Source organism: Schistocerca gregaria, chromosome 5, assembly GCF_023897955.1.
Source record: "Schistocerca gregaria isolate iqSchGreg1 chromosome 5, iqSchGreg1.2, whole genome shotgun sequence".
NCBI lineage: Eukaryota > Metazoa > Arthropoda > Insecta > Orthoptera > Acrididae > Schistocerca > Schistocerca gregaria.
Genome location: NC_064924.1, coordinates 356,221,344 through 356,233,997, shown reverse-complemented (window position 1 = coordinate 356,233,997; position 12,654 = coordinate 356,221,344).

The following is a 12,654-nucleotide window of genomic DNA, read 5'->3' as shown; positions in this document are numbered from 1 at the left end:
TTCCAACTGAAGTTGTTCGTAATTTTGACACCCAGGTACTTAGTTGAATTGACAGCCTTCATAATTGTACTATTTAACGAGTAATCGAATTCCAGCGGATTTCTTTTGGAACTCATGTGGATCACCTCACACTTTTCGTTATTTAGCGTCAACTGCCACCTGCCACACCATACAGCGACCTTTTCTAAATCGCTTTGCAACTGATACTGGTCTTCAGATGACCTTACTAGACGGTAAATTACAGCGTCATCTGCGAACAACCTAAGAGAACTGCTCAGATTGTCACCCAGGTCATTTATAAAGATCAGGAACAGCAGAGGTCCCAGGACGCTTCCCTGGGGAACACCTGATAAATTTTACTCGATGATTTGCCGTCTGTTACTACTAACTGCGAACCTCCTGACAGGAAATCACGAATCCAGTGGCACAACTGAGACGACACCCCGTAGGCCCGCAACTTGATTAGAAGTTACTTGTGAGTAACGGTGTCAAAAGCTTTCCCGAAATCTAGAAATACGGAATCAACTTGAGATCCCCTGTCAATAGCGGCCAAAACTTTGTGCGAATGAAGAGCTGGCTGCGTTGCACAAGAACGATGTTTTCTCAAACCATGCTGATTACGTATCAATAGATAGTTCCCTTCGAGGTGATTCATAATTTTTGAATACAGTATATGCTCCAAAACACCACTGCAGACCGATGTCAATGATATAAGTCTGTATTTCGATGGATTACTCCTACTACTCTTCTTAAACACTGGAGCGACCTGCGCAATTTTCCAATCTGTAGGTACAGATCTATCGCTGAGCGAGCGGTTGTATGTGATTGCTAAGTAGGGAGCTATTGTATCAGCGTAATCTGAAAGGAACCTAATCGGTATACAATCTGGACCTGAAGACTTGCCCGTATCAAGCGATTTGAGTTGCTTCGCAACCCCTAAGGTATCTAAGAAACACATGCTAGCAGCTGTTCGTATTTCAAATTCTGGAATATTCCATTTTTCTTCCCTGCTGAAGGAATTTCGGAAAACTGCGTTCAATAACTCCGCTTTAGCGGCACGGTCATCGGTAACAGTACCATCGGCACTGCACAGCGAAGGTATTGACTGCGTCTTGCCGCTTGTGTACTTTACATACGACCAGAATTTCTTCGGATTTTCTACCAAATTTCGAGACAATGTTTCGTTGTGGAACCTGTTAATGGCATCTCTCATTGTAGTCTGTGCCAAATTTCTCGCGTCTGTAAATTTTAGCCAATCTTCGGGATTTCGCGTTCTTCTGAACTTTGCATGCTTTTTCCGTTGCCTCTGCAACAGCGTTAGGACCTGTTTTGTGTACCATGGGGGATCACTTCCTTCTCTTACCAGTTTATGGGTATGATTCTCTCAATTGCTGTAGCTACTATATCTTTGAATTTGAGCCACATCTCGTCTACATTTGCATAGTCACATCGGAAGGAATGGAGATTGTCTCTTAGGGAAGTTTCACGTGACACTTTGTCCGCTTTTTTAAATTAAATTATTTTGCGTTTGTTTCTGGTGGATTTGGAAGAAACGTTATTGAGCCTAGCTGCAACGACCTTGTGATCTCTAATCCCTTTATCAGTCATGATGCTCTATGTTAGCTCTGGATTGTTGGTGGTTAGGAGGTCACGTGTGTTTTCGCAACCATTTACAATTCGCGTGGGTTCGTGGACGAACTGCTCGAAATAATTTTCGAAGAAATCATTTAGGACATTCTTGAAAGATGTTTTCTGCCTACCACCGGTTTTGAAGTAGTATTTTTGCCAACATATCGAGGGAAGGTTGAAGTCCTCAACAACTATAACTGTATGAGTGGAGTATTTATTTGTTACGAGACTAAAATTTTCACTGAACTGTTCAGCAAGTATGCCATCGGAGTCTGGGGGTCGGTAGAAGGAGCCAATTATTAACTTAGTTCGGCTGTTAAGTATAACCTTCACCCATACCACCTCGCACGGAGTATCTACTTCGACTTCACTACAAGATAAACCACTACTGACAGACACAAACATTCCACCACCAATTCTGCCTAATCTGTCTGTCCTGAACACCGTCTGAGACTTCGTAAAAATTTCTGCAGAACTTATTTCAGGCTTTGGCCAGTTTACTGTACCTATAACGATTTCAGCTTCTGTGCTTTCTATTTGCGTTTGAAGCTCAGGTACTTTCCGAGCGGCCGCGGTGGCCGTGCGGTTCTATGCGCTGCAGTCCGGAACCGCGGGACTGCTTCGGTCGCAGGTTCAAATCCTGCCTCGGGCATTGATGTGTGTGATGCCCTTAGGTTAGTTAGGTTTAAGTAGTTCTAAGTTCTAGGGGACTGATGACCTCTGATGTTAAGTCCCATCGTGCTCAGAGCCAACTGATGACCTAAGATGTTAAGTCCCATAGTGCTCAGAGCCATTTGAACCATTTTTTTTACTTTCCCAGCACAACTACAACGATTTACAACTACAATTCCGACTCTTCCTTGATCCAAACACGTCCTGTATTTGTCATGCACCCTTTAAGATTGTAGCCCACCCCGTACTTTCTCGAGGCCTTCTAACCTAAAAAACCGCCCAGTACACGCCACACAGCCTCCGCTCCCCTTGTAGCCGCCAGCTGAGTGTAGTGAACTCCTGACCTATTCAGCGGAACCCGAAACCCCACCATCCTATGGCGCAAGTCAAGGAATCTACAGCTAACACGGTCGCAAAACCGTCTGAGCCTCTGATTCAGACCCTCCACCCGGCGACGATCAAAACCTTATACCATTGTTCTGCGGCCAAAACCGGACAAAATCATGAGACTGGATGATCAGTATACCCGACTAGGTGGGCAGTAACGGTCGAAACGTCACTGTTACGCTGGCGATTACTCCTGTTGCATCAAAAACAATAGGCAAACAGTACTATCGCGATACCTCTGATACTAAGAATGTACGTATATTTTGTCGTTTTCTTCAGACATTTTCCGCATTGCATTTAACTAGAACGGATGGCAACAAATGATGTCGAACAGTTACAACCACCAGGTGCCACTTCTTTAACTTTTTAAGTGGCTATCAGGATTACCAAAATGCTGTTGACAGAAATGTTCGACTTCACCTGCACTTCAAAATACGAAAATAGGGTTCCAGCACTTGTTACGCTTCTATTTTGAGACTGCTATTTCATTGTTATACCCTTGTTCCTCGACTCACTACAACGCATGCGCCAGCACGCCGTTTACGCCGTTGTAACGACATTTAGCTGGCCCCTCGACTACAGTTTGGCGACGTTATTTTAGATTAGAAATCATCACCAACAAAAGGTTGAGTTGATACAAATTTCACTGTGCGGTTTTTATGAATAAATGAGTGATTTTGAAACATTATATTTGTTTTCAGGAAGAGGACGTTGAAGAACTTGACAGTGACCTGGAAATTGATTTTTGATGGCGGCAATAGTGATGATAAGGTTCGACAGTAATTAGAAACTTTACGGTTCTAGCTTTAAATAAGCTTTATTTTCCAGTCCCTATTTCATTTTGCATAATTTTTAAAAAAAATTTCTTCAGCTTCTGTACCACTGTTTCGAGTACGCTCTTTACTAATAATCTCAGAATACGAGGGTGAAAATTTATTCATTGGCTTATAACTATGATTATGAGTACCAAAAAATTGTGTGATACACATAAGGTGCTGTCTGTTACCATTGTCTTGTCCGTCGTAGTATCACTGTCACAGTTTTACTTGATGCAAATCAGGGACGACTGAAAATTGCATCCATAGAGGGAGATATGGACAAAATAATCTATATGGTGTTGGACAATCTGCGATTGAAACTGTATGAAATAGATGGAGCCACAGCTATACAGAAGATGAAAGACTACTTTAGACTGCACGAGTGCATTAAGAATATGAGAAATTTCTGTGCATAATGAAGCCTACCTTCGTTGAATAAAGGCCAATACTGAATGCAGATAGTAATTTATCAGTACTGTTTAGACTTAAAAGAAAAAGGATAAAAGGATTTTGTGCTACGAGTGATTGCTGCAGATTAGCCGTAGGTCGTCCACCTAACGCCAGAAAAAACACACTAATGAAATTAGTGGGTAAAAACCGACGTCCTGGAAACACTAAATACAAATCCATTGCCAGTATTTACCGATATATAAACGAGATTCAACTTACTGATTATCTTGGACAGGGTAAGTTTAATTGGCAAACACCAAGCAAGTCTGCAGATTTCAATGCTTCCTGCTGTGTTCAATATGTTTTGTATCATACATGGTGTGTATAACTCATGGGTACCAACGTTGTGTTCGTAATGGAGGGACCATGTGTAGAAAGTCAATAAAATTAGCTCTGCCTCTTACCATCTGCAACCGGGAAAAATATGTGAACTGGTTCCCCATGTTGAGATAGTACTCTAATGAAATCAAAATTGGTATTTGGAATCTAACCCTAGGAATAGTGGAACAAATGGGTACTGGTAAGATACTTATTCTACAAAACTGAACAGATATTCACCTAGAATGTTAACTATTCATTAATTTAAAAATGAGATGTGCAAAAATCTGCGACTTGAATAAAAATCACACCCCTATTTATTCGATGGTAACAATAAATGGTTAATACCGATTAGCATCGAAGTTAAGAAATTCTCCACCCTGACGCACTGCAGGTAAAGAGCTCTCTCATCAAAGGAATGCAACTTAAAAAATAACTACTTAAGATTCCGTCTTTGTCGAGCCTTTGTGACGCTCCAGAAGTTAGATCAGAATGGAATATGAGGAGCAGCTCACTACTGGTTCACTTCTTACTTTAACTACAAACAGCAAAAGGTCATTATTCACGGTGTGGGGGATAGCTGTGATGTGGAGTCTGAGTGGGATATGGTCAAATATGGCATGCCCCAGGGGTCAGTGCTGGGGGCCACTCCTGTTACTTATTTATATAAATGATATTCTCTCTAGTATCACAGGTAATTCTAAAATATTTATGTTTGCTGGTGATACTAGGTTGGTAGCAAATCATGCTGTGAACAACACTCGCTCTGTTTCAAACAGTGCAGTTCATGACATAAGTTCATGGCGTGTAGAAAAAAAAAACTAGTCCTAAATCACAGTAAGACTCAGTGTTTACAGTTTCTAATACACAATTCAACAAAATCCGATGTTTTAATTTGAGAGAATTGATATATAATTAGTGAAACTGAACAGTTAAAACTCTAGGTGTTCAGATAGATGTTGAACTGTAGTGGAAACCCACGTTCAGAATCTAGTTCAAAGACAAAATGCTGCTGTTTTTACTATTCGAACGGTATCTGAGGTAAGTGATAGTTCGAAACGAGAAATAGTCTACCTTGCTTATTTTCATTCGCTTATGTCTTATGATACTATGTTTCGAGGTAACTCTTCCCATTCTCAAAAGATATTTTTGGCTCAGAAACAGGCAGTTTGGGCTATAAAAGATGTAACTCCACAAACGTCTTGTCGATTCCTGTTCACTAGTCTGGATGTTGCGACATTGGCCTCCCACCAAAATATCTCTGGAACAATAACAGCTATTGGAAAAAGACTTCCACCGGTATCAAGGTAGCGCTGCGGCCCATGAATGTAAATATTTGGAAACATTCTAAAACGAAATCATATGTGTTCTTAAACACAAACTTATGTTTTTTTTTTTAAATGGACCTCCTATACTTTTTCTTCAGCAATCCATAGCATGACAAAGCACATACATCATGGCGTTGATTGCATCGCAATATTCCCATTACATCCCGAGATATTAAGACGCGAAGTTGACGCTTGAAACATCCGACATGCGCTGCTAGCTCAGGCGTGAACCCCATGCTGCCCGTAATCGCGATGTGATTGACATATGTAATCACACCTCCATACTTATCAAGAGGGACACGTACTTGTCAATCACATCGCGATTACGGGCAGCATGGGGTTCACGCCTGAGCCTCAGGACGTGCGCTAGCAGCGCATGTCGAGTGTTTCAAGCGTCAACTTCGCGTCTCAATATCTCGGGATGTAATGGGAATATTGCGATGCTATCAACGCCATTGTGTATGTGCTTCGTCATGCTTTGGATCGCTGAAGAAAAAATATAGGAGGCCCATTTAAAAAAAACTTAAGTTTGTGATAAAAAGCACATATGCTTTCGTTTTAGAATGTTTCCAAATACGTACATTCATGGGCCCCAGCCCTACATTGATACCGGTGAAAGTCGTTTTTCAATAGCTGTTATTGTTCCAGAGATATTTTGGGTGGACAAGATAGCTGCGACACACTGTATATAATCAGCTTATTACCAAGAACTAGCAGCTTTCACTCAGTTAAAACTAGGCACAAATCCAGTTTGCATTTGGATCGCACTTCCTTGACTCTTGTGCAGAAAGGTGTGCGGTATACCGCTGCTTTCCACTCAATAAGATACCACGAGAATTCAAATATCTTAGCAGAAATCCGCGATCTTTGAGATCGAAACTCATGGGTCTCTCCTCCTATTCTGTCGAGGAGTTTCTTGAAAAATGAAGCTGATTCCTGTGCTATATTTATTGATCACGTTGACTTAAACTTATGGTTTACCTTTTTTGGATTTATAAATTTTTATTCTGCCTGTTATTACTTTTATGTTTTAATTTCATGTACTGCCGAGTTCCTTGACCTTGGAGATTTGCTCCTCAATTTGGTCCTATGGAACTACAAGTGTAAAATAAAAAAAATACGGTCAGCGCGACCAAATGTCAATCCTTAGGCCCCCTGTTTGATTCCCGGCTGGGTCGGAGATTTTCTCTGCTCAGGGACTGTGTGTTGTGTTGTTCTAATTATCATCGTTTCATCCCCTCTTGCCACTTTGGCAGTGGCGTCAAATCGAATGGCTTGCACCCAGAAAACGGTCTACCCTACGGGAAGGCCCTAGTCACACGACTTTTATTTTACTGCTGGGAAGGGCAATTCTTTTGCGCAGTGCTGCCGGCCGTCGTCCAGATGAAGTGCGTTCAGTAGCAGTAATCTCTGACTACAGAAAGGACGTAAATGCCGTCGGCTAACTCCTAGGGTCGAAACTACTTCAGTTCAATGCCATACACGAATCGAAAGATCTGCTTGCTCCTAAGCCAGAGCCAGACATTTGGCGCAAGTCCGCTATCGTAAAGAAGCTCTTCGTAATGCCCTTGTCTCCGCAAAGAAGCAGAGGTTCTCTTCTATGCTGACAGAGAAACGAGTGATACCATTCCCACTGGCGAGATGCGAGCATTTTACGGCCTTGCCAGCAATGTATCAATGCATCCAGCGATGTGCGTTCTCTCGACACATGCCAGAGATTCCTCCCGCCACACAGTGTCCAGTTTACAGCAATCCATGACTCGTTAGCGTGCGCTTTCCATACAGCCGATTCTGCTCCAACACTACGAGTCGCGAAGCTGTCAGCGAAACGCCCTCAGCTCCTACTTAGTTCGGTAGAAACTTCTAGAACAGATTGAAACTCCGACTATAAATTAAGCCAGTCAGATTCGTTTCACTGTCTTGTGGTAGGAATATGCCTTGTGATTTGGCATGAGAGCATGTACGACAATTAGCTCGCTAGCAACCTTCATGATGAAAAGGCTTGTGGTAGTATTCGTAAATTGCTAGATCTTCGATCTTAAGCTTACAGCATGACCTCACCCCCAGCTCTCCAGTGGTACAGCTCATTGTATCAGCTTCTCGACAGGGCGGCAGTAAACGCCTCCAGCTTCTTATTCTTTTTAGAGCCATGAAAACTAACCTGCTTCCAGCTGACAGTCCACGTCCCTTTCGACGAATGCCGAGGCCCTCGTTCTCCCTGGTGTCATGACCAGTGCGAAATTATCTTCAAAACATGCAACTCTAAAGATACATAGGCGGCTACCCACCAATAAGTAATTAGTAATTCGATAATTTCTCGTAAAAATGCGATCCAATACAAAGTAAACATGAAATGTGAATCGTCAAAATTATTCATTTATTGTGGCGAAATCGTTCCGCCTTATAAGCTACAGCTGGATGAAAATAACAATACGAGAGGCGAGCATTGCAGGAAAACAGAATCCGCATGCAAATGCATGTGCCCGATGTTTTCCACTTGCAAAACTGATAGAAGTACCAATTCTTCAAACCAACACTAGAGTTTGGACTCAAATTTCCACTTTCCTCCACAGCATAGAGAAATTGTAGCTATAAAATTATTGGTAGCAACTGGAAAGCAGGAGAGAGGAACTGGTGGAGGTAAAGCTGTGAGGCCACGATGTAAGTCGTACATCAATAGCTCACGCCACTGAAAGGTCCAGGTTCCAGGTCTGAATCACGACCCAGACCACAGTTTTAATCTGCCAGAAAATTTCAAATCAGTACACCACTGTAGATCGAAAATTTATTCTGGAAACAGACTGTCGACTGCACGTAAGCCATTTCTGTGAGATACATTCCTTTGTGGAGTGTAAGTCCAGTAATCTATGCAGGAGTATTGCTGTGAGGACAAATTGTGTAGTACCTATGTAGTCGAGTCAGCTTCCATATTCCGAATCCTAGTCCCACAGACAGGTTTACTCTGCTAGAATGGTTAACGGTATATTGCTTTAAAAGGAATTATATTGAAAAAATAGCTTTTGCCACATATCATCATATTCCATCACTGCCAGGTGGGGAAATTTTTAGATAGGCCTCGTAGAGTCGAGAGAAACGTCAAACGAAATGTGCCTGTAGTATGTAAACAGTTGTTGAGCTGTGAGGTGAACCTAAAAATATTGGAAAACATCAAATTAAAATAGGAAGTTGAAAACAGCACAAAGATTTAAAGACTCGAGGTACCACTGGCGGTCGCAACTGCTAAGAGAAAAGCTATACACGGCTTACCTTTCGGCGTGAAATCAGTGTTTATTGCGGTGTCTCTTACTCCTCCCTGTGGGAAGTGTGTCACCCTGCGAACTAACTTAGGTGAGGATAGATCTTTAGCCTGTCACAGTAGACAGAGTTATTTCGTTCCCGTCTTTTACAACAAAACCAGTGTTGGAGTTGACGCTAGCTTCCAAATCCCAGTTGCTTCACTGCGTTATATGAGATATAGGCCGCTGGGCAATTCCTTGTTTAACTACGGTCTACGTAAGACCATTCAGTGCACAGGCAATATACACTCCTGGAAATGGAAAAAAGAACACATTGACACCGGTGTGTCAGACCCACCATACTTGCTCCAGACACTGAGAGAGGGCTGTACAAGCAATGATCGCACGCACGGCACAGCGGACACACCAGGAACCGCGGTGTTGGCCGTCGAATGGCGCAAGCTGCGCAGCATTTGTGCACCGCCGCTGTCAGTGTCAGCCAGTTTGCCGTGGCATACGGAGCTCCATCGCAGTCTTTAACACTGGTAGCATGCCGCGACAGCGTGGACGTGAACCGTATGTGCAGTTGACGGACTTTGAGCGAGGGCGTATAGTGGGCATGCGGGAGGCCGGGTGGACGTACCGCCGAATTGCTCGACACGTGGGGCGTGAGGTCTCCACAATACATCGATGTTGTCGCCAGTGGTCGGCGGAAGGTGCACGTGCCCGTCGACCTGGGACCGGACCGCAGCGACGCACGGATGCACGCCAAGACCGTAGGATCCTACGCAGTGCCGTAGGGGACCGCACCGCCATTTCCCAGCAAATTAGGTACACGGTTGCTCCTGGGGTATCGGCGAGGACCATTCGCAACCGTCTCCATGAAGCTGGGCTACGGTCCCGCACACCGTTAGGCCGTCTTCCGCTCACGCCCCAACATCGTGCAGCCCGCCTCCAGTGGTGTCGCGACGGGCGTGAATGGAGGGACGAATGGATACGTGTCGTCTTCAGCGATGAGAGTCGCTTCTGCCTTGGTGCCAATGATGGTCGTATGCGTGTTTGGCGCCGTGCAGGTGAGCGCCACAATCAGGACTGCATACGACCAAGGCCCACAGGGCTAACACCCGGCATCATGGTGTGGGGAGCGATCTCCTACACTGGCCGTACACCTTTGGTGATCGTCGAGGGGACACTGAATAGTGCACGGTACATCCAAACTGTCATCGAACCCATCGTTCTACCATTCCTAGACCGGCAAGGGAACTTGCTGTTCCAACAGGACAATGCACGTCCGCATGTATCCCGTGCCACCCAACGTGCTCTAGAAGGTGTAAGTCAACTACCCTGGCCAGCAAGATCTCCAGATCTGTCCCCCATTGAGCATGTTTGGGACTGGATGAAGCGTCGTCTCACGCGGTCTGCACGTCCAGCACGAACACTGGTCCAACGGGGGCGCCAGGTGGAAATGGCATGGCAAGCCGTTCCACAGGACTACATCCAGCATCTCTACGACCGTCTCCATGGGAGAATAGCAGCCTGCATTGCTGCGAAAGGTGGATATACACTGTATTAGTGCTGACATTGTGCATGCTCTGTTGCCTGAGTCTATTTGCCTGTGGTTCTGTCAGTGTGATCATGTGATGTATCTGACTCCAGGAATGTGTCAATAAAGTTTCCCCTTCCTGGGACAATGAATTCATGGTGTTCTTATTTCAATTTCCAGTAGTGTATTTGTCAATAATGAAGGAAAATTACACTTGACAGAAACGACTAACATACTCGTTTATCCTGTCCCATTTGCCTTGCAGAGGTCTGATTTTCTCAAGATTTCAAATAGTTTATCAATAGGCACGAAAACTTTGTAGACCAGGTGGAGAAGCCAATAGCAGAGACAAGAAAACATGAAGTTTCGAAAGGAATGAGTGTTGTACCAATATAGGAAAGAGATGGTTTATGAAATATTTGTATGAAGTGTACCATTACTAATGATGAATTATGAAACAGGCTACTAACACTATAATAAAACGACGCAATTGCTTTCTCAGTTTGGTGTGGAGACATCGGAATCAGTAACTTTCCTCAGCTTTCTGTATCCTTAGCGTATTAACATCTCAAAGAGGTTCGTGCTCAAATGCGGTTCCCCTTCATCGAAATGCCTTGGCTCAAACTCGTCTAGGGGATGAACTGCACTTCTCGCATTCACTACACACACTAAATTAGATATTTCTGACCCTTTGGCTAAATTGTCTGGTTTATGGCAAGTTTGCGAAATACAATGTTAATATAGCATATAATAACAGTACTAATAATATCGACATCTAAATTAACGACCCATAAATGATGTAGGGCACTCAGTTGCACTTTGGTTAGAATAACGTTTATTCAGAAAGAAAACTGTCCGCCCCTGGTAGCTGAGTGCTCATCGCGATGGAATATCATACTTACCGGCCTGGGTTCGATTCTCGGCTGAGTGGAGATTTTCTCCGCTCAGAGACTGGATGTTGTGTTGTCCTTATCATCATTTCATCAGCATTGACACGAAAGTCGCCGAAGTGGTGTCAGCTCGAAAGACTTGCACCAGGCGAATGATTAACCCGACAGGAGGCCCTAGCCACAGGGCATTTCCAGAAAGCAAACTAATAGCGAAAGTGGTCGTATTTAGACTTACTGTTACACTCGAGCGCATATACATTTGACGTAGTTCGATCATTCACAATCTCACCTCGAAACACAAATCCGATACTCCACCACGTTATTAAGAGTTCACACCAGGCGCGCGGCTGGTTCCGCGATACCACACACCGTGAAATTTTCTATGTCGTTTCACTTGCCAGCTGCCTAAAGACCGACTGCCCGCTTTCGCATCTCAATCCGAACTGTCTCCAGCTGAACTATCCCTCTGCCCGCCCACGGCCGAGTTTTCCCCCCGCGCCGACCAAAAATGTGTCTAAGCACTATGGGACTTAACATCTGAGGTCATCAGTCTCCTAGAACTGAGAACTACTTTAACCTAACTAACCTAAGGCCATCACACACATCCATGCCCGAGGCAGGATTCGAACCTGAAACCGTAGCAGCAGCGCAGCTCTGGACTGAAGGCCTAGAAACGCTCAGTCACACTGGCCGTTGCGTGGCGAACATCTTGGCTTGACTGACCAAGGTAATTTCCTTTCCTGAGGCCGTCCATCTCATTGGCTACAGTATATTCTACATTATTTTACATTTTAACATATTCAAATAATCAAAGATTGACCACTTTCACGTTCTAAATAAGGTAATAATAATATCCATTACATAATAAACTTTCAATTCTTTTACATAAAAACAATACAATGAATGTCACGGCCAGTAGCCTTACACCAATGTTCTTTCTGATAAATAAATAAAGAACAAGAGTTACTCTTATGCACTAAACTTTACAACAAACATTCTATTACCTAATGATTCAATAAGGTGTCACACTGTCATCGTTCAATGTGTTTTACATGGAGGAAATAATAGTCTGATGATTAACTGAAAATACTGATGATTTTAATTTACTAAATCTTTTAAACAAATAAAGTTATAGAATTGATATTTACAACATTTGTCATATTAATGATGTGCTTCTACATGAAATGTCGATCGTTAAGATCGACTAAAGCGTTCACATTTTAGCATTCACGTCTTTGCTACAAAACTTGTGAATTTCACTTTAACAGTAACTCCTAAACTACTGGGTGATCAAAAAGTCAATATAAATTTGAAAACTGAATAAATCACAGAATAATGTAGATAGAGAGGTACAAATTGACACACATGCTTGGAATGACATGG